Raw genomic sequence first — 22,516 nt, 5'->3', positions numbered from 1 at the left:
GTGCTTCCTGAAATGAAATGTCCTGCTCTGCCAAGGCTAACTGTGGTCCCCAAGACCAGTTCCAGATCGATTTTATGGACTCAAAATGCTGGGGATCCTTCTTGGGAAATTTCAAAGCCTCATCTGTTCTTTCCTTCTCATTGCCCAGTACCAAACAGGGGATTTTTTGATGTTTATTTTATTTTTTAGTACTGGGGATTGAACCCAGGGGCACTCTACCACTGAGCTATAAACCCAGCCCTTTATATTTTTTGTTTTAAAATAGGCTCAGGCTGGCCTCAAATTTGTGATCCTCCTGCCTCAGTCTCCTGAGTAGCTAACTCAGTTCTCATACAAGCTCTCCTGTGGCCTGAACTTAGCCTCACCATTCAGAACCCAGCTTCCCTCCAACAGTGCAAATGGCTCTTGCAACTGCCCCTCAGCCCAGAGGTTGAACACTTGTCCATGGATTCCCAGGACCAGAACTCCTCAAGGTCATTACTCTGCCTCATTTTTTGGCTCTGATCCTCCTTAGGAATGAACTTTGCCTCTATCTTGAAAGCAGGGGAACAGGATTGAAAGAATGTTGATTTTAGCATCAGATGAATGAGGGTTTGAACATCAGCCCTACCAATTCAAAAATGGGACGTGTTTTTCATTTCCATGAGCTCCAGCTTTCTCATCTGTAATGGGGCTTTAAGAGCTATTTTTAAAGTTTGTTAAGGATTAACTCATTAACTAATAGATAAGAAGAAACACAGGCTTTTTTTTTTTTTCACCCAATACCGGGCTCATATGTGAATTGATCCTGCTCTTTAGGTTTTTTTGAGCTGCTAGTCCTCAGGGAATGTATGAGCAATTTTGTTTATTTTTAAAATGCATTTAAATCTTACTAGGCTTCTGAAAAGATTTCTGAAGTTCTGTAACCAAATTCTGTTTAAAGATGCCAAAAATATGGCAAGATTACGTAAATTTAAAATAGGAGGGAAGACAATAGAAAACCATGAATGGGAACATGAAACTAATCTGTGACTGAGGTCAAAATGCCCACCAACGTGGCTGCAGCACCATCATCACAGGTGATTCAGCCTACACATAAGAAATGCAATTCGGTTATATGCACAATTTCATAATCCTTGTGATAGATATTTTTAAACAAATCCAAATGCTTAGAAGAATTATGATTGTTAGCATTACATACTAGATGGAATTTCTCTTGGGGATGAATAACAGCCTCACAACATTCTTACCCCATGAGTCTGATCCTTAATAGCTGTAGCTGAGACAATTCCTTCAGCCCATTCCTACAAAAACCTGTTCACTCTTTGTGGCCCTTCCAGTAGGTGTGAGACCTCAGAAATTCGACAAGCTAAGACAGCACAGCTTATGAAAACCACTCCTTGGAGGCGCTGGAATTCAATTTCTTTCCATTCAACATGCATTTACAGAACACTCACTCTATGTAGGATACTGGGATAGGAATGAGACGGGTTTAAATATTAAGCAGTACTCTGAAGTGAATTGTAACCCCCACTCACTGTTCATATGTTGAAACTCTAACCTCCAATGTGACTATATTTGGAGATAGGTCTTTAGGAGGTAATTAAGATTAAAAGAGGTCAAAAGATTGAGGTCCTTATCTGATAGTATTATTAACCTTACAAGAAGAAGAAAAAGAGCAGAATCCACAGCCCCCCTCTCTTTCTCCCTCCCCACCATGTGAAGAAGACACAGCAAGAAATTGACCAGCTGCAAGCCAAGAAGAGAGCCCCCACCAGAACCCAACCACGCTGGCACCCTGATCTCACTTCCAGCCTCCAGAACTGTGAGAAAGGACATTTCTGTGGGTTAATCCACCCTTTCTATGGTCTTTTGTTATAGCAACCCAAGGTAAGATGGATTTGGTTGCTAAGAAATGGGGCGTTCCTATGACAAATAATTAAAAATATGAAAGCTGGTTTGGGACTGGGTAATGGGTGGAAGCTGGAGGGGTTTTGAGGTGAATGCTATAAAAAGCCTAGATTGCCTTGAACAGAATGTCCATAGAAATATAGGCATTAAAGGTCTTTCTGGTGAGATCTCACATGGAAATTGAGAATATGTTATTGTACATTGGAAGAAAGGTGTTGCTCTCATAAAGTGGCCAAAAAAAAAAAAAAAAACTCAACACTACAGTGTCCTAGTATTTTGTCGAAGGTAGAACTCTTATGTGATTAAATAGATATTTAGCTGAGGCAATTTCTGAGCAGGGTTGAGGAACAGCTTTCCTTCCTACTGCTTAGTAAAACGAAAAGGGAGAGTAATTAATTGGAGATGGATTTTTAAGCAAAAAAGGAACAGAAATTAAAGACTAGGGAAATTCTCAGCATACCAACATTATAAAACATGAGAAAGCACGCTCTGAAGGGAGCACCAAGGGCTATTATTTGATAAAATGACCTGGGGTGATAAAATACTTATGGGATTACATGAAACATTGCCAGTTTTAACTGAAGGGATGGAGGCTGGGCAAATGAGGAAAAGCTATTGAACTTGGACTTGATGGTGGGGGACAAGATGATTCAGGTACTCAACTGCCAACGTGCACTATTCCTCAAGAGGAGAAAACAATCACTGGAGGGTGATTTAGAGATAGAGCATAAGGGCCACCTGGTTCAATAGGTGGGACAGCCTCTGTCAAAGCTTTGAGGACAGGACTCCCACTTACAGGCATGGGAGTGATACTGCCACCTCCTTGGATCTGGAGGGCACAGCATCAAACCAAAGAGGATTATTCTCAATCCTTAAAATGAAATGTGATTTACCTTTCTAGGTTTGGCCCTTCCTTGGGAACTGCCACCTCTTCCATCTTTCCTATTTCTCCCCTTTGGAATGAGAATATCTATCCTGTCCCACTGCTGTATTTTGGTTTTACAGGTTTACAACTGGAAAGAAATTTTGTCTTAAGATGAGTTGTTCTTCAAATCTCACCCATATCAGAGTTAGATGAAATTTACATGAGACTTTGAAGTTGACAATGAAATAAACTAAGAGTTGGGGAGCTGTTGGGATGTCATCAATGTATTTTGCATATAAGAAGGGCATGACTTTAAAGGACCAAATGTGGAACGCCATAGACTGAACTATGTTCCTCCCAAAAGTCACATGTTTAAATCCTAAAAACTCCCAATGCCACTGCATTTGGAGACAGGGATTTAGGAGGTAATTAGATTAAACAAAGTCATAAAAATGATATCCAAATCAGACAGGACTGGTGTCCTTATAAGAAGAGAAAAAGATCTCCCCCCACCATTCACTTATATACTAAGGAAAGACCATGAAGACACAGGGAGAGGGAGGCCATTTACAAGCCAGGAAGAGAGCCCTCACAAAACCCCAACTAGCAACTTGATCCCAGATTTCCAGACTCCAGAAGTGTAAGAAAAAAAAATTTCTACTGTTTAAGCCACCGAGTATATGATATTTTGTTATAACAGCTCAGGTTGACTAATACTGACAGTCTCTATTAACCCCAAACCCTAATAGTTCACAATTTAGCAGGGATATATAGGCACAAACAAAAGGCCATAAAAGACTATAATGTGCTGTGGAAGCCAGGAGTGGCTGCTCATGGAGAAGGAAAATTTTGATATGTGAAGGTTATGGATAGAATTTGCAGGTAAAAAAACCACTATGAGTAGAAGGGACATAAAGAAGAAGGGCAGATAAAAGAACCAGCAAATACAGATGATTTCTAACTTATAATGGTTTGACAGGATTTTTCAACTTTACAGTGGTGCAAAAGGCATAAACATTGGGCAAAAACCATTCTTCAAATTTAGATTTTGATCTTCTCCCCAGCTAGTGATATACAACACAATACTCTCTGAAAATGCTGGGCATTGGCAGCGAGCCACAGCTCCCAGTCACCCATGTGAGCACAATGGTAAAGGGTCATTATAAGCGTCTACATGTGATTCAGCTGGGGTCCACAGATTGAAAGGAGGTAGTAAGAGGAGTCTGGGAAGGTAAACCTGGGTCCTGATTGTGAAAGGTCCTGGAGGCAGGCCAGGGCACTAGGTTTTTATTCAGTGGACAATGGGGAGCCGTTGAATGTCCATAAACAGCAACAGAACTCAGAGAGAACATTTTTAACAGGTATATTCTCACCATAGTTTGCTGGTGATGGATGCCCCTGGAGTCAAGAATTAACTGCATCCAAACAGAGTTGCAAGGCTTGTGACAATGCCAGGGACATTTCCCAGAAAATGTATTAACCGAGGCAGTAGGCTGCTGGGGAACTTCTCTAGCTAGTTTTCAATGAACTCTATAAGTCTCAGATACCTGAACAACAGGTACAAATGAATATTGCCTGGAGAATAATTATCTCCCAGTCAAATCACTGAAATAGGAAGGTCCCAGAGTGGAGCCCTGGTATTAAAAAATAGGGGTCCCCAAACTGGGACATCCATTTAGACACAGAGGGGATTATATCCTTATGTCCTGCTCCCCATTCCTTTCCCACACCTCCTATTTATCACGACTGGAAATAAATTGTCTTAAAATGAATTGTAATCACTCATCTGTTTCCCTTCCCCTTTACCTAATATGTAAGACAAAGGTAGATTGTGGCTTCCCAGGATCAAACATCCAAAAGTCCAAACACACACACACACACACACACACACACACACGAGGGTGGAGGGATCATTTGACTTGCTGACTTCTCAAAGCTTTTGTTTTAGCCAGTGAGATCTTGCCCTCTGGTGTCCCTCTGTCCTCCTTTCTCTGTCCTTTTTGCTTTAACCAATGATGACCCTCCCACCCCTCCTTCCTCCTTCTTCTTCTGTCTTCCCCCAACTGGCGTCTTTCTTCTCACAAGACTAAGACAGCATGAAAGGAAGAGCAAATGTGAATTCCAGGGCTACCAAGTTAATAAATTCCAGCCTGGGACCAAAGAAGCAATGATGTCACTTGGGCAGGTGACCGATTTACAAGCCACTTTCTTCAGTCATAAATCTTCTTGGTCAGCAGCAGGGCGCTGTCTGCAGAACCACAATCATGTGCCTTTAAGAGTGATGTCATGCAGGTCTCGCCTTGTTGCCTCCTGATTTCATTTAAAAAATCCTTCTGGTCAACCATACAATGTCTTCTCAGCTAATGCCTCTCGCTTGGAGGAACTGGACAAGCTCAGGCTGTAAGCCTCCCTTTGTTGGAGTTTCTAGGGCAGTGCTGCTAAGTAGGTCTGTAATGACATATGTAATTTGACATGTCCCAGTCATCACACTTTTTAAAAATTAAAAAGAGATGAAGACCCATTTTAATAACCTATTTTGCTTAACCCAGTGTAGACCTGATATTACCATTTTGACATGAAAGGAATATTTTCAAATTACCAATAAGATAATTTATATTATTTTGCCACACTAAGTCTGCAAAAATCCAACATGTATATTTTAGACTTAAAATCATCTTGGTTGAGACTGGCCACAGTTCAAATGCTTGACAGTCACAAGTGGTAGTGGTGCCATATTAGGCAGCACAGTTCTACAGCATCAATCCTGCACAGAGTCAGGGTCACCCAGATCTGCAATTATCCCTCAATCATCCACATGAACATCCTATGTTCAAATACATGGAAAATAGGTCATTTAGTGGGCATGATCATGAGGTTGGATGAAGTTTCACATAACGGATGCAACACCTCTGGAAACCCACCAGCATCAAATTTAGAAATGCTATTTCACTTCAAATGTGATTTTAAGATTAGTGAAAGGTGAATTTTTTTAAAACCATATGCAGGTGCTCTTCAACATTCAATGGGTTCATGTGTCTCTAAACCCATAGTAAATTGAAAATATCATAGAATAAAAATGCATGTAATGAAGCCACTCAATGGTGGCAAATGCCTGTAATTCTAGGGGCTTGGGAGGCAGAGGCAGGAGGATCCCAAGTTCAAAACCAGCTTCAGCAACCTATCGAGTCCCCTAAGCAACTTAGCAAGACCCTGTCTCAAAATAAAATATAAAAAGGGCTGGGGATGTGGCCCAGAGTTAAACACCCCCGGGTTCAATTCCTGGTACAATCCCCACAAAAAATGCATTTTACACACCTAACCTACTGAACATCATAGTGTAGTAACACGGTGTGCTATTGAGCCTCTGTGGTTTAGTGTTGTGATCAAATGACTTACTGGGAGCTGTGTGGCTCAGAGCCACTGCCCAGCACCACAGCAGAATATGAGACAGCACATGGTGAACAGGGGAAAAGAATAAAACTCAAATGTCGAAGTACAATTTCTCCTGAGTGCACATCACTTTCATACCATCAAAAAATCAAATTGAATTATTGTTAAGTCGGGGACAATTTGTGATCTTCAACATTCAGAAGAAAACTAAGAAACCCTAATGGAGAGATGTTCTAACATTAATGAAGTATGTGTGGAAATGGTCTCCTGTGACACCTGACACACAGGAGGACTCTTAAATAAATAATATGTATTTCAATGTGATATTTTATTGGTCTCTTTGGGGTCACTTGGACTGTTATTTGGGCTGTCACTGCTAGATTCCCCATCCAAATTCTTTCTTGGATTCACAATCACTGGATAACATCCTGCCCCGGCTCAGCCCATACCAACTAGTACCTGGATTCTCCAGGAGAAGATCCTCCTATGCTAGGGATGTGTTAAGGGAGGAAGCCAAGTAAGACCAAAGTCATGCAGAAAATCACTTCAATCTGACCCTGCAAGGATCTGGAGACATACTTCAGAGTGGTCCCAAAAGAGGCAAAGGCAATAGGCTATGACAGTGGGTACTGCTGATAGCCTTCAGTTAAGGCCAACCCAGGAGTAGGAAAATGCTCAGCACTTGTGGCTTTCTTTCTATGTGTGAATTGGATGTGCACAAGCAAAGGAGTTTTGGGGAGTCTAAGGGCAAGCAAGGAAGAAGAGTTGCTGCCTAGCTGTTGGAAGGCAGAGAAGGGCTGCAGTCCAGAGTAGGCTCTATGCTCAACACTCAGCACTCACTGCGGGACTCAGTGCAAGTGAAGAAACATCAGTTTGCTCCTCTGTTCAATGATACAACAGTCACTGCCTCCGTGAATTGTTTGGAAGAATAAGCAAGGTAATGTGCATCAAGTGGTTAGCACAATACCTGGTACCTGGTAAGCACTCAATCAAGGAAGGCCTTTCAGACCAGATCATAGACCTCAGCAGGCTGTTGGGAGATACCCAGAGGTATCTGGGAGGACCGTGCATCACTTCAGCTTGTGACCCTTGACCTGGCAGCATTTGGCCTGATGTGTTTGGATGACTGGTGTGACTGATGTCAGAGTTGCTATATTTCTGTCCACCATCCAGAGCCAGGGAAACACCAACACACAGGTTGCTCTACAGACATTAATTCAGTAACTGTGCCTGGGAGAAAGGAGGGAAGTATTCTAAAAACAGTGTCCTTCTCTCACATTTGATTCCCAAATCCCAGCATTTCACTGCTCTTTTCCAAGATGTTTTTGTTTATTTTTCTGCCACTTAAATAGACTGTCCTGGGCCATGGCCACCATACTGAATATGAATAAAGTGAAATTGGGGAGAAATCTATTTCTCAAAAATTAAATTTCTAGGCCTCCCGCTGCTCCCGCTGGGAGATCCAGGAAAACTGTGGTCAAAGTTTGGTCCTCACAGGTGATCAGCAATCAACAGAACCTAGCATTTGGACTTGGTCCATAACTCAACAGTGCAAGAAAATCAGCAAGAGTTCAAGGCCAAATTTTGTATAGGTGGGGTGGAGGATGTCAGCTCAGCGTCAGCCCTAAGTGTACCAGCCCACATTTTGTTCTCTGATCACACAGCTGGATTAATTGGTAACAATTTAACTCATAGCATACATTTAAGATATTGTATAATAAAAACTATTTCCAAAGATGCTGACCAATTCTCATGAGTTTCTTGTAAAACAGAGGTAGCTATTAGGATCCTCATTTTACAGCATAAACGGTCTCATAACAGTGAGCCAGACGCCTAGTACAGTGAATCAGTGCTGACCCCAAAAAGCCTTAGCCAGTGAGCCCATCTCCCACATCAGCCATGAGAACATCCGCAGCCTGAAGGTGTTCTGGGGTGAAGTCAAGCTCTGCCTGGGCCCCACACCCTTCTAATCTCTACTGGGCCTACTCCTCACTTCATATCTCTGCCCCAATGTCACCTCCTCAGAGGCTCTCCCTGATGCTGTCCCCAAACCAAAATAGTCATTCCCTAACACCTTCACTTCCTTCACTTCCTGTATTTTTCTTCATAACCCTGCTATCACCTACTTGTTAATTGGTTTAACAATTGTCCCCTGACTAGAATGTGAACTGATTGAGGGTTTGAGTTCTGCCATATTTGCTACTGTATCCCCAAGACTAGACCAGCGCTCCCACCCAGTAGGGAGTTGGTCTCCAGAAAAAATGAGGGAATAAGCAAATGAAGGAATGAGTCAACTTGTCCTTCCTAGTTCCTTTGCTTTTGTTTTTGACAGGAATCTGCCACTCCAAGAATGGTTAAGCACCCTGTAGAGGTCATGGATGGGGAGTCCTGCCCCACGTGCTCTCCACCCCCATGATGATGAACACATCACAGCCCCAGATCCCAGAGCCTGAAATTTGAGGAGGACACACATGCACTCAAGCATTCTACTTATAACTTTGATGAGTTCTAGGGGCTCCTGTAATTCTTAAACTCAGCAGCTCAGAACATTTCACCCAGCTCGACTATTTATAGCTCACTCACTCCCCAACCCACCATAGCTCTGAACTCCAAACACCAATCTAAGCCCTATAAACCCCATCATCTCCACTATCTTATACTGGCTTCCTCCCTGCCTGCCTCTACTCTATTCTATCTCCAACCCCATCACTATTCCCATTTATACCAAAAACTGACTCCTCTCCTTCACTGAGATAGATCTTCTGTGTTGGACTGGCTTTAACATTAGTTACAAAGTAAGTGAAGTTCTACTCAAGAATACAAGTGTCCAATGTGTATGCAATCAGTTAAAATAATGTTTCAAACTAGTCATCCTGTGCTGCACAATGACCACTATTGTTAAAAAGGGATTATTGGATATAAAACCAATGCAGCCAATCATAGGGGTTTCCACTGCAAACAAAGCAGGGAGTCAGCAGATGCAAGTGTGACCTGGTATGGCATGACATCACTCTGTATGCTTCCCAGCAACTCTAAGCTCAAGGTACTGAAATCTTCCACCTGCTGTTTTCCACATAGTCCTAACCAAGGGAAGCAAATAAACATTCAGTTCAGCCCAATTTCTGACTTCAAGCTGTCCCTCAGTCCTATCATGCAGATCCCATCCCAACACTAGAGTCCTGCTTACATCCTCGGCTTCCAGATACAGCAGCCTCAGGAGGTAGGTCACAAAGCATGTTCCCTGGCCCAGCTGCTTAGTACTTTGGGTACCCATTAAGAACCCAGAATCCCAAACTCCATCTACCCCAGACCTACTGAATTAAAATCCTTGGCAGTAGGGTTAGGGAGATGTATCTTATTAGGCTTCTCTGGGCCCCACCTATAATTCCTTTGCAAGTAAAGCTTAAGAACCATTGCCCTAGAAAGAAGTCACCCCCACTCCTCTACACAGGCTCCCTTGGTTCACATCTGAGAAAGAGATTCAATAAAGATTAAAGTCAAGGAAAAAAAATGCTGCAGTGCTCGGGCAAACATGTCCCAGGAAAGTCCCCTCTTGCTGTAGAGTCTCCCTTTCACCTTCTGAGATCTAGCCCCCTAGAATCCTAGAATGAGAACGAATTAATCTCTTCTTCCTAACCTGCATAGCTCAGATGAAAGAAGGCCTCATCCTGGCCTCTTAGTCTTTCCCTAGTTTAGATGCAAAGAAAAGGCACCACAGTTTATATTTGAGTAGTACAGTTCATTGGAGGTAGGAGTTCTGGAAGAGGGCTTGGCACCAAAGCTCTATTAATAATAATAGCATACAATTTTGTTCTTGTCTGCTGTGCACATGCAAACTGCATACAGCTGGAGTGATGCCTTCTGCTGAGGTGTGTATGTGGTTTGTCCCCCAGGGGTTCATGTATTGGAAGCTTGGTCCTCCTTGTGGTGGTGTATGGTGGTGAGAACTTTAGGAGATGGATCCTAGTGCAAAGTGGTTAGGCTGATGTGGGTACTGCACTCAGAGGGAATTGAGGTGGTTCTCATGGGACACTGATGACTTCTCACAAGACAGTTATTGTAGGAGAGCAAAACTGGCCCCTCCCTAATGCTCTCTGGCTTCCTGTCTCACCATGTGTTCTCTCCCTCTAGCATGCACTCCCGCCATGATACACTGTTCCTGTGACACAGCCAAGGAGGCCCTCACCAAACCCAAGCCAGTGCTAGAACCCTACCCTTGAACTTCCAGAATGGTGAGCTTAATAGCTTCTTTTCTTTTTAAAGTATCCAGCCTCTGGATGTTTTGTTATAATAATGGAGAACTGACCACTACATCTTCAGAGAAGCATTTGAATATTCATGGCCAATTCTTTTTTCCAGTACAGATACAAGAATAACAATTCTCTACGTTTCTCTCTGGAGTTTGAAGTTAACTCTGAACCCCCAGCCACTGGCTGAGTCTTTGTACCAAGATGACAGATGAAACTGGAAACCCAGAGCTTCCCATCATGGACTCTAAGCATTACCAAACCTTAAAAGAATTGCTGTCTGCCATGCTCCTTGGCTAAGTTCACCACTCCTCAAGGACACCTGGACCTTTTGGAGATATCAGAACCTGGCCATATTACTATGGAACTAGAGTCCTTCAAGACCCACGGGACCACTGCTGATGTCTCAACATGCCATGTAACTCACTCCATTCAAATTTATAACAGAAAGAAGAGCTTGTTTTGTCCTGCACAACCAGGCTGGACAGAACATCAATCATAACAATGCTTGTGGCCAGGCTTCAGCAATGACTCAGTCTCAGAGATCGAATGGGCGATTCTTGTTTTGCCTGCCCAGCACCATTCCTATCCTTTTCAGTAGGAGTACCTGTATTTTCCATTGGGAGCTACCTCTCATCCTTTGTTAGCCTGGGATGTTTGGATGGGGCTGACCCTACCTCTTAGACCAGAAACGAACACATGTTATGTCCTCTATGCCACAGTGACTGGTTAGGGACAGACACATGACAAAGCTGATCTAAGCAAAGCCAATTCCAGAACTTTTCTGGAATTACTGAGGAACAGAAGCTCTCCTCCCATGAGATTGCTAAACTGGTAGAAATGAAAGTTCAAAGATACTTGCCTCCCTGTGTGAAGACCCTCCCTGGGAGAGGAAAGCAGTAATGAGAGAGAGAAAAAAAAATGCATCTGAGTCCTGATGAGATTAGTTTGAGGACAAGGATCAACTATACATAAAACGATACTCCTGGATATCTTAAAATTACATGAACAAGCCAGGCATAGTGGCACATGCCTTTAATCCCAATGGCTCAGGAAGATGAAGCAGGAGGATTGTGAGTTCGAAGCCAGCCTCAGCAACTGGTGAGGCCCTAAGCAACTTAGCAAGACCCTGTCTCAAAATAAAAAATAAAAATGGCTGGGGATGTGACTCAGCAGTTGAGCACCCCTAGGTTCAATCCCTGGTACCAAAAAAAAAAAAATTACATGAACAAGAGTTGGATGTGTAGCTGGGTGATAGAGCACTTGTCCAGGATGCATGAGATCCTGGGTTTAATCTCTAGTTCCATGAAAAAACTAAAAGCATATGAACAAATTCCTTTTTTTCCTTTATGTTTGAACCAGTATGAACTGACTGACTGTCACTTGCAATGCAGAGTTCCAACTGATTCAACTGGACAAGAGAAATCCTGAACAGCAAAGGGCCCATGAAGATTATATTACAGGTGCCCAGAAAAAGTAAACCTTGAGTCCTGTCAACATTGTCATAAAGGTCCTTTACAATGTGGTCTGTGCACTTCCTTTCCCATCCTACAGTGCAGCTATACCCAGTGACTAGCAGTTTCCAATCCATTCACATCAGCACCCTGGGCTCCAGGCAGGCCTCTCTGATATACTTTGGTGGTCTGGTTTTAATATGTCTTCTCTATTAGACTAATAAGCATCTGAGGGAAAGGGATTAGATTTTATTTCTCTCTCAATTCAAATTACTGGCCCAGAGGAGATACTTCTAGTAGTTGTTGGGCAGACGGATGGATGGATGGATGGATGGATGGATGGATGGATGGATAGAAAGTAAGCCACACATACAATGTAGTCCCATACTTCAAGTAAGCCCCACAGATTTGCCTATTCGACCCCAAACTCCAAACCCACATTTCTCCTCTAACTGCTATGAGAATAAATAGCAATAAGTTCCTGGGAGACTTTGTCCAAGGCATGTGTCAAGGAAACATAATACCTAACAATTCTCTGAATTAGAATTCCATGTCCATTGCTGTTTATCCCAGGACCTAGAGATTTTTATATTACAGAACACAGTGGTTATTCTCTGCTTTAATTTGCTTTTGGTTTTGTACATCTCCCACATCTTTGCTGGTGATGAAAACCTGGCTTCCCCTAACCAAATACCACTTCCTTCACACTCCTCTTTTGTGAGCTTTGCTTAGATTCTCACTTCCCTATAGGGTCAGGAGCAAAGTCAGCATTTGTGCTTACTGTCCACTGTCACATCCTGACCAGGCTACTGTCCTGGAGGTTCCACATCACCTTCTTTTTCTGAACATTTTCCATCTCACCCTTCCCCCCAGGATGCCGCCTGGCTTACCTTTGACCACTGTCACTGACCAGAATTCAAAGATTGGCCCTGTCTAGAGATATTTTGAACATTCCCTGGTTCCAACCACTTAGAAATTCACAAACCGACACTGGGTCCAGTCTTCACCCCAAGGTATTCAGATGTTGAGGCTCCCCTCATCAAAGCTATGCCTGTTGTGACAGGACAATGGTGGTCATATGTGTATTCCAGACTACTTTCTCTGACAGCTGTCACGATGCAATCTGGATAGCCAGGCCTCCTCCTTAGCCTTTCGTGATACAGAAGCCAGAGGGAAAGGGGAGAAACGCAGGAGCTTCTGACAGGCAGCAGCTGTGAGGCCAGAGGTGGAGGAGGAGCCCCTGAAGGTTGTGCTAACCAGGGGTACCAGGACCCAGTCTCACTTAGTCCCTGCTACACTTTCCAAGTCTTGCATCCTAATGTGGACTGCAGAGAAAGGGGCTCCTATTTCTAACTGGTCCTCTGAGATAGAGGGCTATTGAAATTTTAAAGAAAAGCCTGTAATTCCAACTCCTAAGAGGCTGAGGCAAGGGGATTGCAAGTTCAAAGCTATTCTTGTCAGCTTAGTGAGACCCCGTCTCAAAATAAAAACCAAAAAGGACTAGGGTTGTAGTTCAGTGGCAGAGCACCCCTGCTATCAATTCCCAATACCAAAAACAAAAATTGAAAAAATTTTCAAAGGAAGATACCTTAAAACTAACACTGGTCTACTCCGGAGGTAAGGGAAAGAGATTTTAGTAATAACTGTAGTGTGAATCTCCTTCAAAGTGTTCAAAAATTGCAAGTTCAGAACTTGACTTACTTTTAAATTATTCATTATGTTTTGGGGCATTTCTCTAAAATGGGATGCGTGGGCACATGAAGGATTGCTAGGGTCACACTACCTCCTGTTTCTCTTCCCAATCTTGAAGCTCAGAGTCAACCCTCAAGGAAGTGTGACATCCGTTGTCTTCCAATCTTCCCACTCTCCATTCTTCCCCTTTCTCACTAGGCAGTGCAGCCTCTCCCTGGGGCCGTGGGAGGTCTGTCTGCCCTGCAGGCCCTCAGAGAGAACTCAGCATCTTAAGTCTGCCTCCCCAGGCCACCGCCTCTGCCTTCATTCTGACCCTTATCTCCTCTCACTGTAACTTCTTGAAACCACCTGAGGGTCTCCAAAGACTGATGGGACCTTGACCCTATAGGGAGATCTCAGATCATATTGTTTTTCTGTTTAACTTTTCCTCCATGGCTTTTCACTGCCTGTGACATGTGTTTCACCCCTCAGCTTCGCCCAACAAAACCTGTCATGACCTGACCTGCCCCTCTCCCTGACTACACATCTCCTTTACTGCACCTCTGCTCTTCTCCCTGTGGTTCCTGTGCTGGCCCTGCATGGTACCTCCTCCCCAGATGTATTTTCCTTCTCCCCTTCACTTGGCCCATTCTGGCCAATGCCTACTCATGCCTCAACTCTCATCTATTCTGGGAAGACTTTTCTGACAGCTTTTTCTCTGGCTTGATATGCCCTCCTGTAGCTCCCATAGCCCTTTTGCAGGGCTCCATTGTGGTGCCTGTCACCCCATACTCTAAACATCGATTTACTCATCTCTCTCCCCTAACTAGGTTGTGTCTTCCAGGTTAGAAGGAACCATAACTCATTCACCTTTGCATACCTTATGCCAGGCCTAGAGTATGTAAGCACTTAGTAAATTTGGGTCCATTGGTTGACTATATGAATGGACAGATGAAATTTCCTTAAACCCACTCAACACTACAGTAACAAAAATTTAGTGTTTTGCATTCCCTCCTCTCCAGGTATTTGTACTCCAGGAGAGGTAATATGATCCAGGATTCTGCAACTGAAGGCTTGCCAATGAACAGTGGTAAGGTGAAGACATGTGGGAAGAAGGAGGACTTTCATAGAGCTTACTAAGAATTCTCTTCTCCATTTCTGGGTCCACCAGCAAATGAGACAGCCACCTCCCTCCAACCCAACCTGCTGTCCTGAGCCTTAAGGATGCTGTGAGACACCTGATACTTTCCTATCTCTTCCTAATCTCTACTCTCTTCTGTCCATTTGTGTGTGTGTTGTGTCTGCTAACCTCTCTTTCCAGGAATTATTCACTGGGCCTCTGCCCCTCCCACTATTTTCCTAATACCAAAATGTCTTGTTCTTCTGCCCTCTTTAAACCCAAGCTTATTCTACATGACATAGGGTCTTTTGAATTCAGTAAGCTCTTACTTGACCCCAGGACCTGAATCACTACATTCAAATCTGCTGGATGTTTTAAATCCTTGATGTATCTTGCTAGTTTTATTTTGATTGTGTTTTAAAGTCAGAGCAGTATCAACACTCCTGTAATTACTGTGACCTTCAAGCTTTCCACGAAATATACATGCAATGAAAGAACATATACCCTTACAGCTGGTGGGGGGCACACAGTTGCCTAAATGATCTTCTTTCATAGCAAGGAAGCATCTTTATATAGAGATGGACTTGCCAAAAAGAATTTAAGATGGCTTATCCTAAAGAAGGAGATGGGTTTTAAAATTCAAAGCAGTGCCAACCAAAATAAGAATTAAGTGATTAAAGAGGAAACTGTTATTAAAATTCAAGCTAAGGACAGCCAAAGCAAATACAGAAATATGGTAAGTTGGCTAGTGAAAGAAAAAAAAAAAAAAACAGGATTTGATTCCTCTTTAGTGAACATTTGCTTCTCCTTTCATCCAGTGTCTTCCTTTTCTGGGAAATTCTCTTCTCCTCAACCAGTCCCACTCAAATTATGTTGTTCATGTGGGAGTTCTCACGTTTTTGCAGATGTCTCTGTCTCTTTTTCTGTCTGTCTTTCCTGATCTGATTCACTCTCTCTCTCCTTCTTCACACTCTCTCTCCCTGCCTCTCTCTTTTCTTTCTCCCTCTCTCCTCCCCTCCACCATACACAAACATCCCTCTTTGACCAATGGTGAACTCCTAAGCTGAGCTGATCATAGTGCCCCCTGATGGCAGCAATTGGTGGAAGAATGGGTAATCGAATGATACTGGACCAATCAGTTCTTTCCCAAGGACTCTTCAGACTCAAGATAAAGAAAGTCCTTCAATTTCCCTCTAGAACCAAAGCTGGGGGAAGTGAGTCTCAGATCTGCCAACAGGCAAGCTGCCAACCATGTGCCAGAACTTAAACTGAAAATTCCACATGAGACAAGTGAGAGGAGGAGAGAGAGCAATCTGATTGTGTTTGAGGACTTGGTTCCTCTTCTCCCTGGGCTCTGTTACATCCCAGCAATTCCTATGCTGTATGTTACCTCCTTGTCTAAGCTCATTTGAGTTGAGCTTCCATCCCTTGAAGACAAAAATGATAACTAGTACGGAAACATTGAGCAACATGATTGATGGTAAGCTCCATGGCAGTTTTACCAAAAACACAACCATTGAGCATGTGGCCAGCCCTTCTCCTATGCCATTGGGTTTACCATATTAGCACTCAGTTCTATAAAAACATTTTAATGGAGGGACAGGTATCCATGGGCTTGATGCAGAGATGTGCTCATGACTTGATATGAATCATGGATGTATTTATCTGTTGTGATTTATTTGGGAGTTTACACACAAGATTATTCAAAATTGGAGAAGAATAGTTGTTCTGTTCCTGGTTGAAAGGAGTCCCACATGCTTAGACACCATGAGTGGAGGTGACAGAGAAACTTTAATTTAAAAATCAAAGGACCTGCCATAAGTAAAAATGAAATTATGTCATTTGCCGGAAAATTAATGAAACTAGAGACCATTATGTTACGCAAAATAAATCAAACTCAGAAGGTCAAGGAACATGTTTTCTTTCATATGTGGAAGCTAGAGAGGAAAAGGGAAAAGAAAGGTAGGGGTAGATCTCATGAAAATCAGAGGGAGATCAATAGAGGAAAGGGACCATGAGTGGGAGATGGGGAGGAAGGACAGATGTGCCAGAGAGTGATACTGGATAAATTATATTGGTATAGTGTGTTCACGAACAAATATGTGACAACAAAGCCCATCATTATGTACAACTACAATGCACCAACTTTTAAAAAGTAGAAAAAAAATCAAAGGACCTGATTGCACTTCTGTTCTGAGAGCACAACTTCCCAGTGCTAAAAACAATTTTTTTAAAATTCCTACAAGAATCACCTACCCTATAGGCATAGCACATCTGTATCCAGATGATGATACGAGTAACCTGTTAAATCCTCAACGTTCGGAAACATTTTGGATTTTTTAAATGCTCTTTTCAATTTTTCCTGTGAAGGCAATACTTTATCATTCTTCCCTTTTCTAAAGCATGTGATAGCTTCCAAACTCTGTAAGGACTTCCTGCTCAGGCCTAGATGCTACTTCATCAGTAACTAAATCTGCAGGAGGAATAGCGAGGTTTTACTCACTTCTAACATTTACAGGGTGTCTGCTGAATGCCAGCCATTGCAGTAGTGCCAAGGACAATGAGACAAATAATGTAGTCACTGCCTCCACATAGGTCACATTTTTCAATCTATTTCTAGTCTACCCATGGCTGATGGCACCTTTGTGTCACATTCCCACAAGTGAACACAGGACTGCTCATGGTTTGGGGGAGAATAAGAGTGAAAGTGCTAATAATAACTGTCCACTTGCTTACTAGGATCTCAGAATCCATATCTCTAATGTGACAAGAGTCACAGAGTCCCCTAATGCCTGTATAGTTTTCATGGTACCTTAGTACCTATTCTGCATTCTATGCAAGCCTGGTCCATTTTAGGTACATATTATAGACACTTGTCAGTTTCCAGTTGTCCAACATCTGAAAGCCTCCCTAGGTGTAGTGAATTATCCCTCTGAATGAGACACAGTAACGGCAGAAGTCAGTTCCCACTCCAGTAGCTACAAAGGCCTGGTATTGTCTTTCTCAGTTCCTGTTCCATCTAAGGCATTAACATGTAAAACTCAGCCCTGGTCAATCAGATAAATCAACTCCAGGCTCTGAACTGGGAGCTAGTGAGTCCAAGAAGCAGGGACAGAGGAGAGAGCCAGTTTTAGCAGAGGCAGCAGAAGCAGTAGCAACCTCCAGTTTTCAGAGAAAGCGATGCAGCATCAGCAGCGACTGCAGCTGTGCAGCTGTGGTCTCCAGGACAGCAGCAGCTGGGGAGTCCTCCCCACACAGTTCAGGGTGGCCTTGGGCTATGGTCCCGGCTGCTGCCTGACCTCCTTTGCACCTGTCTGTTTTTTCATTTTGGTTCTTCAGATTTGTTTGGGGATTGGGGGGGGGGATTTCCAAGTCCTACTATCATTTACATAAATTCCTCTCCTCAAATAAGCCAGAGTCGATTCCTGTTTACTGAAACTAAGAAATCTGACTTATTACTGTACATAAAATGTTTGCAGACAAATAAATTCACAAATAAATCCATTTTATTATTTTCATTTCATAGCAACTCACCAAGATAGGTAGACATAAACCACTAGCCTGACTGTATTGTAGGTACCATTGCTGAGCCCCAGACAGGCCAAGCAGTCCCTCCAAGATTTACACAGCCAGTAAATGGCAGCATCTGGACTCAACTTCCAGAGTATGAATTCTTTCACTAGACCAAGTAGTTTCTGGTGCTGGCCCAGTGATGGCCTATAGAATCTTGAGATCTTGTTCTTTCAGAGCATGTGTTTACCTCACATACCCTGACCCACCCTCTTACTTCTTATTAAACCCTTTGCCCTAGATGGGTGTTCTCAGACATGCTGGGTCTTTGTTGCTTTGGGGTCTATTTGCTGAGACCTCAGACAAAAATTGGGATGAATGCTCTGACAGCATCCTGCCCATGCGTGTGTGTACCTGCACAGAGAGGTACTTTTTACATTTTCTCCTCATTTTCAGCTTATGCAGCCCACACTAGGTGCATAGGGGTTGGGGAGACTTAATGGTCTTACACTGGAAAACACCCTACTAGCCACATTTCTGTCCTCTGGGTTCAGATCTGTTTTCCCCATGGAAAAGTCATTCTTCCTATCCAAGTGAGTTCCACTGAAAGTGAAATGGAGACCATGCTATATACTTGTTATCTAACTGTTGAGATTGTAGTTATCTAACTGTTGAGATTGTTGTTGTGAGGGTTCAATGAAATCAAAGCAAAGCAAGGTGCCTGACATGTAGTAAGTATTCAAAAAATGTCAGCCTTTCCATATTCTAAACTACAAAAAAATACTTAATACAAAGATTATCATGCTGCATCATTTATAAAAACAAAATTTTGGAAGCAACTTAAATGTCCACAGAGAGAGAATGATCTCCATATTATGCATCTGGTAGCAAAATAAATAAATAAGTGATGATTACAAAACTATGGAATACCATAGGGAAAAAGATCATAATGATGAGAGGGGGCAAAGCAAGATGCAAAACTGTATGAAAACTACATTTACAAATATGTAAAAACATGCATGTGAATAAAAGGTAGACAACACCACAATGAAACCTGTGAGCTTTATGAGAAAGTCCCATAATCCCTTACCCAAAAATCTTATAGCCATATGTGCTCTGGAATTCAGAATTCTTGTATTCAATATTATATAGCACCTCCAGCACAACTTAATTGAATGTGTTAGCATTACAGGAGAGAATATATCAACAGCTGCCATAAGTAGCCTTTCCTCAGTTTAGGGCAGGTATCTCCATCAAATGACTACAGTTCAAGTCAGATTTGGTTGTCAAATAAATTATTAAAAAAAAAAAAACTTTTCATCTAGCAGCTCTTTGGAAATTTTGGAATTGCAGGAAAGTGATTATAAAGCTCCAATGCTTAAAATATTAACCACCTTATTGATTCTGGTCCACAATATTGGGAAATATTAAAAGTATAAAATACAGGACATGACACTGGTGATGTACCTACAATGACGGCCATAGTCCTCAACGCTTTCACCATTTGCCAGATTCTTAAATTCAGACTCAGCCTTGACTCATTCCTGTTTTCTTCACTTACTCTATCACCTAGACTTGCTGGCTCCTCTCTAGACACCTAACACCATTATGGAGAAAGAGTTAAAGATTACAACATGGAAACATAGCCTACAAGTAGCCTCTTGCCCCAATCTCTGCCTTCCAGTCACTGGTTAATAAGTAATAATGATAACAAATGCATGGACTATACCCACAATTCCCTTCTCATTCCTGACTTTATGCTTGATTGTTGTAGCTCGTGGGCTAAATCCCCTCAGGATAAGCTCAGGGAATGAGACCCAGAGACTGAGGTACACAGCAGGGGTCAGAATCCAGGCAAAGACTTCAGGCATCAGCAGCAACAAGAGAGTTTGCTGTGGATTCAGTCTCAGCCTGACAGCTTTTATACACCTATAGAAAGGGCCAGTCATCCTATGGGACTGAGGGAAGCCTTGTAACAGCTTCCTTATCACTATTACATCCCATTCTGACACTTACAGACCACTGTCACATAATATGCCATATTCTGTAGTGATATGAGCCCCCCAAGTGGTGAGAAGCCCTGGTTTAGATGGAAACCCTTCACGAGGTAGGACTCAGAGCGCAGCACACACAACCCCTTCCAGTGACTGATTTGGGATCTGTCCAAAGGCATAACACAAATGGCAGCTTTATTGTGAACTTATAATAGATATTAGTAGTTTCATAAAATAAAGAATATATTAGAGATGTTAAATCTATACTTCCCCAAATTTTCTGCCATAAAAATATTTGGACATCTTGCCATTTGGCTGTTTGACATTTAAATGTATACAGTAGGCTACTTTTTAAGATTTAATCTCTTTCACCCTTTTCTCGTCTCAACCAAACATTTTTCCCCCCAACTTCCTCATTCTTACAAAGACTTTTAAATAGACTTCCAAAAGGAAATACATTGTCTGAGTTACTAATGTACTCCCTATTTGGTTAACATGTTCCCACCCATTAGTCTCCTGGCATCACAAATAAATTCTTGAAATTGCTTCTCTATGTGTTTGTTTGGTTTAGGGACAGTTTGTGGCAGAAACAATGGGATACTTGGTAGCCAAAAAGGTTTTCTCCCTCATATAAAAAGTATCACAAAGCATTGGTTTCATTATCTCTTTAGCTAACAGAAATCTAACTAGTCACAGAGTAATAAGAGCTATTGCCATATGCATCCTCTGCATTTTGCTTAGTTCTTTAGGAGTAGCAGGTCTTTGCAAAAATCACCAATGATCACATGCAAGAGAGCAAGAAGAGCCAGGCATGGTGGCACACACCTATATCCTAGCTATTCTGGAGCCTAAGGCAGGAGGATCTCGAACTTCAGGCCAGCCTGGACGACTTAGAAAGACCTTGTCTTAAGATTAAAAAAAAAAAAAAAGTTTTAAGGGTCATGGATAGAGCACTTGCCCTGGTTGATTCAATTCCCAGTACAATTGGGGTGGGGGGAGGGGGGACAAAGCAATACTCTGCCTTCCACTAGCTCATGACCTTGGGCAAGTTACTTAACCACTCAGGATCTCAGCTTCTGCTTCTGCAAAGTGGGGATGATAACAACACTTTGAAGTAAATATCTTAAAGATTAAACAAGATACTGTTATAAAGTACTTAGGTGCAATGCCTGATACCAAAGATAAAGCCCGGTGCAGCGGGGACAGAATGACAGCTAGTTTTATCAGTACCTCCTCTGAGAGTCACAGAAGACTAGACATAGAGCTGAGCCTGGAATGAATTCTACTTCTTGCCATCTCAGAATTCCTCCTGAGAACTGGGAAGGTAAAAAATTCAGAGAAGATCCATATGGAAGAAGCTGAAACCAAAGTGCCACTAAGACATCCTGAGCTGGTCCTCTCCAGAGAACCCCAGAAAGACTCTGGTACGCATGACCACCTTAGAAGACGAAGGTGGGATGCGAGGAGGGTCAGAATAGGACCAAACACAGGCACTAGTTGAGATTCTGTATAAAGAAGCAGTTTCATCTCGCTATGCTCAGATCACCATCCCTACCCCTCCCGTCAAAGGAACAATCACTTAAGGACTCACAAGGTTTGTTCTGGAGAAATTTAACCAACTCATGAACACCTGACACAACCTGTGCCCCCAAGCACAGAGGAGGGAGGGGAACCAGCAACAGGAGAATTAAATATACATCTAAAACCCAAAAAGTGATATACCCTGTCTTCTTCTTTTCCCAGAAAGCAAACAATGAATCTTATATTTTCCTAGGTAGGAATATGGAGATTTTTTCCTTAGAAAGATTGGTACAAAGAGCAAAAACCTTTAATACTAATATCTGGAAATTCCCAACAAAAAGTGTGCTCAATACCATGACTCCAGAGCAAAGCCTCACCACCCCCCATCCTAGCATCCATTAGCCTTTTAGTGCTTCACTCTTCACTTGTAAGTATGAATTGATATCTAAAGATCACTAGATATTTGAATATAGCCTTTGAAATAAAAGTTAGAGACTAAAAAGAAAAAATAGAAATGCAGAACCATCACAAGGAACAGAAGAAAAGTATTTTTTTAAATATATATATATATATATATATATATATATATAAATCTCAAAGACATTAAGGAAAATACAATCCACATTAAAACAAGAACAGGATGTTGTCAAGAGCAACACTTCAGGGCTGGGGATGTGGCTCAAGTGGTAGCGCGCTCGCCTGGCATGCGTGGGGCCGGGTTCGATCCTCAGCACCACATACAAACAAAGATGTTGTGTCCGCCAAGAACTAAAAAATAAATATTAAAATTCTCTCTCTCTCTCTCTCTCTCTCTCTCTCTCTCTCTCTCTAAAAAAAAAAAAAGCAATACTTCA

The 22,516-nt window shown here is 42.4% G+C and overlaps 1 protein-coding gene across 2 annotated transcripts in view; it reads right to left on the bottom strand.

The window, feature by feature from the left end:
- Klhl6 (kelch like family member 6) overlaps positions 1-22,516 on the bottom strand; it is a 68,362-nt gene that overhangs the window by 39,551 nt on the left and 6,295 nt on the right. The window lies entirely within an intron of this gene.

The sequence above is a fragment of the Marmota monax genome, unplaced genomic scaffold (genome assembly GCF_021218885.2).
Source record: "Marmota monax isolate L192 unplaced genomic scaffold, Marmota_monax_Labrador192_F-V1.1 WCK01_AAM20220418_F8-fsc00100, whole genome shotgun sequence".
NCBI lineage: Eukaryota > Metazoa > Chordata > Mammalia > Rodentia > Sciuridae > Marmota > Marmota monax.
This window is presented reverse-complemented; position numbering and strand designations above follow the sequence as displayed.